The sequence below is a fragment of the Sapajus apella genome, unplaced genomic scaffold (assembly GCF_009761245.1).
Source record: "Sapajus apella isolate SASKATOON/1434 unplaced genomic scaffold, GSC_monkey_1.0 scaffold4808, whole genome shotgun sequence".
Lineage (NCBI taxonomy): Eukaryota > Metazoa > Chordata > Mammalia > Primates > Cebidae > Sapajus > Sapajus apella.
Genome location: NW_022441734.1, coordinates 1,167 through 5,165, shown reverse-complemented (window position 1 = coordinate 5,165; position 3,999 = coordinate 1,167). Strand labels below are relative to the sequence as shown.

The window sequence follows — 3,999 nt, the reverse complement described above, 5'->3', positions numbered from 1 at the left end:
TCTTCAAAACTTTCACAGCCAGTCAATAAACTGCATAACCCAGAAAGATACCCGCTCCAAGGCTTGTCTGTCCCAGTCACTCGTTTATAGTTGTTTTTGGATACTGACTCCTGAGCCAATGTTCACTGCAGGCGGTGAATAGGGATCACCCAGGTTAAAAGGCATCGTTTGGCGTCGCTCAGGCTCTGAGGCATTAGCAAAATAATAGCACTCCGCTTGTCTATTGAAACTGAAAGAGTCTATACAGCAAGCCCTTTACAAGGCAGTCAAGTTCATCCAGTGTGTGCAAGTGGAGGTTTCCAACTGTGCGACAATCTTTTTCAGACTTGTAAGCACCACCTCCTGTAGCACATAGCACCGTTGGCAATGTTGAGAAGTTTTTATCTTTTCCCATTTGGATAAAAGTAGGTAGGTCCTGGGTTGGAAACCTGATAAAGTGCAAGTTCCCTCTTCAGCCAAAAAGTTTTAAATTTTCAGTTCAAGATGTATATCCTGAATACCGGTGGATCCATATGCTACATTAGATGTCAGATATTTCCGAATACTTTTTAAACTCTCAACTTCTTGTTCTTCCTCTGCGGTGGTATCAACAGGTTCAAAGTAGAGAGCTTTACTAGAGTTCCCCCAATGTCCAGGGGAAAGAGGGTTTCTTGGCATGTTTGATCTCCATGGCATCGGCCCGAGGGGCAAGGGACTGCCTCGGGTCGGAAGCACTGAGAGCAGAGGCGGCCACTCGGGTGGTGCCTGGGCCGGGGGGCGAGGCCCGGCCTGTTCCTCCCTTCAGGCCGGGCGGGGTGGGCCTAGGGCAGGGCGGCGGCGCCTGTGGCGATGCCCGGCCCGGGGTGAGGGGTGGGGGACACCCGGGTGAGGAGCCGCCAGGACCCAGCTAGCTGGGGAAGGCTGGCGGCCTCGCCGCTCCAGGGCCTCTCCGCAGCCGCTCCAAACAAAAGGCCCTGGTCCGGGGAGCCGCCACCGCCCACGAATTCTTTTTAAGCTGAGCAACGCATAAATTTTATGTTCCTTGGTCACTGATCACACCTTTGTTCTGTCTTTTACCCTTGTTATGGTGTTTTCGTTTAATTGAAGGAATGAGTCAGCTCAGGCCTTTGATGTGATCACAGTCTATTTTGGGGGCTTTCAGGGAGCATATTTAATACCTAAGTGAATTTCTAGGCCCTTAGTTCATGAAGCTTCTGTCTGGTTTTTCTATCCATTAATTAAAATGAGGTATTGAAGTGTCCAACTATAACTATAGAACTGTGGGTTTAACCTTTCAATCCTGTTAATTTTTTCAGCTTTACTGAAGTATAATAGAGAAATAAAAATTGTACGTATTCAAGGTGTACGTGTGAGGTGTTTATATTTATACGCACATTCTGAAATAATTACCAAAATTAGGTCAGTTAACAAGTTAATAACCTCACGTAATAGTTCCCGTTTTGTGTGCATGCATGGCCTAAGAAAACTCAACTTCAGGCTGGGCGCGGTGGCTCACGCTTGTAATCCCAGCACTTTGGGAGGCTGAGGAGGGTGGATCATGAGCTGCGGAGATCGAGACCATCCTGGGTAACATGCAGAAACCCTGTCTCTACTAAAAATACAAAAAATTAGCCGGGCGTGGTGGCAGGAGCCTGTAATCCCAGCTACTCGGGAGGCTGAAGCAGGAGAATCTCTTGAACTGGGAGGCGGAGGTAGCAGTGAGCCGAGATCGCACCACTGCACTGGGCAACAGCGAGACTGTATCTCCGAAAAAAGTAAATCAAAAAAGAAAAGAAGAGAAAAAACTCATCTCCATCCCTGGTAACTACAGAGTGGCCATTGCAGCTGCTCCAGGCTCCAGCAGAGGAGGAGCGGGGCAGTGGGTGGCACCACCAGGGGGGCCGTCAGGCCTGGCGCGCACGCATTCCGGAGGCCGCCCAGACCATGCTCGGCCGCCTGGGGCGCCCAAGCTGCAGTCACCCTGTGTGCAGGCGGCAGCCGCCTGGCAAATCGCGAGCTCGCTGGCGATCCCAGCATCGCAGAACCAGGGCAAGGTGTCCTGGTGGCTGCAGCTAAGCGAGGCATTTTGCCAGACGGCGGCTGCACCGCGGCGAGAACTGAGAACCTGCCGCTCAACCTCATCCCCGGGTGACTGCAGAGTGCCCATGCCAGCGGCCCCGATCTCCCTGCGGTGGAAGAGTGGGGACCGGAGGCCCGGCCTGGGGGCCCTCAGGCTGGGCGCGCTGGCTATCCCGAGACCGCGCAGGCCATGCCCCTCCAGCCCGCCAGGGCGCCCAAGCTGCAGCCACCCTCTGCGAACAGGCAGCAACCTCCAGGCAACCCCCGAGACCGCCCGCACCCCCAACATCTCAGAACCGGGGCCAGATGTCCCAGTGGCTGCAGCCAAGCCAGGCGGTCTGCCCTGCAGCGGCTGCACGGGAACGGGAACCGGCCCTCAGCCCCACCGCGGGTGGCTGCAGAGGGCCCCTGGCTAGCAGTCCCGAGCTCCCGCAGAGGAGGAGCCGAGCGGAGGCAGGGCCTGGCGGGCTCTCAGGACAGGTGCACTCGCGATCCAGAGGCCGCCCGGGCCATGCTCCGCCGCCTGGGTGCCCGAGCTGCAGCCCCTCTCTGCCTGCTCACAGCAGCTGCCTGGCAACTCCCAAGCTCGCTGGCGCTCCCAGCCTCGCCGAACCGGGGCAGATGTCGCCGTGGCTGCGGCCCAAACTAGGAGGTCTGCCCGGCGGCGGCTGCACCCGGGCGGGAGCCGGCCCTAAACCCCATCCCCGGTAGCTGAGGGGCCCCTGCCAGCAGCCCCGATCCCTCTTCGGAGGAGGAGCGGGGCGGGGGTCACGGCCAGGCGGGCCCTCGCGCCGGCGGGCTGCGCACCTGCTACTCCGGGAAGGCCCAGGCCAGCCCAGGAGAACCCGGAAGCCAGCGGCACCTGCGCCCGAGCTGCGGCCGCCCCTGCCGGGCGCGCAGGCTGGGAGCGGCTTCCGGAGTCCCCGCGGGCTTGAGCTGCAGGCGCGAGCCGAACGGCCTCACCGGCTCACTGGCTCTGAGAGGTCCGGGGCTGCGGGTGTCGCTGCTGAAAGCTATGGGGGACCCGGCTGGATAGCGGATTCAGAGCTACATCGCGGGTTTGGGGCTGGAGAGCGGGTTTGGGGTGGGTGGGGGTGGAAAGGCCACGAGGAGCAGCGGCGGCTCAGGAGCGGGTGGTGGGCGGCCGAGAAGAAGTCGTCACCATGAGGAAGTTCTTCAGCTTCGAGAGACGCCTGGGCCAGGCGGTCCTGGGCTCCGCCGCGCACGACAAGTACGCGGGTCCCGGGTACCACATCCGGGACTGGGAACTGCGCAAGATCCACAGGGCGGTCATCAGGGGCGACGCCGCCGAGGTGGAGCGCTGCCTGAGGCGCAGGAGCCGGGACGTGGACGCCCGCGACAGGAAGTGCAGGTAGGGGGGCTCAGCCCGGGGCAGGGAGTCCCCAGGCCCGGCCTCCCCGCAGCCCCGTAGCCCCGCAGCCCTTGGGGCGGGGGCCTGGGAGGGCGCCGGGCAGCCAAGCGGAGCCTCAACTGCTTTCCACCCCGGGTGACTGCCCGGTGCCCATGCCAGGGGCCCGGGTCTCCCTGCGGTGGAGATCCTTGCCTGTAGCACTTGGTGGAGGATTGGAGGGATTCAACTCACAAAGTTAAGCATTTACAGGTTTAAAACATGCCTTGTCGCCGGGCGCGGTGGCTCAAGCCTGTAATCCCAGCACTTTGGGAGGCCGAGACGGGTGGATCACAAGGTCAACAGATCGAGACCATCCTGGTCAACATGGTGAAACCCTGTCTCTACTAAAAATACAAAAAATTAGCTGGGCATGGTGATGCGTGCCTGTAATCCCAGCTACTCAGGAGGCTGAGGCAGGAGAATTGCCTGAACCCAGGAGGCGGAGGTTGCGGTGAGCCGAGATCGCGCCATTGCACTCCAGCTTGGGTAACATGAGTGAAACTCCGTCTCAAAAAAAAAAAAAAAAAAAA

At 59.2% G+C, this 3,999-nt stretch overlaps 2 pseudogenes; one reads left to right on the top strand and one right to left on the bottom strand.

Annotated features, from left to right (window-relative positions):
- Nucleotides 1–8: 8 nt before the first annotated feature.
- On the bottom strand, nt 9–837 carry LOC116547799 (annotated as a pseudogene).
- A 251-nt stretch (nt 838–1,088) lies between these two features.
- On the top strand, nt 1,089–3,225 carry LOC116547798 (annotated as a pseudogene).
- Nucleotides 3,226–3,999: the final 774 nt, after the last annotated feature.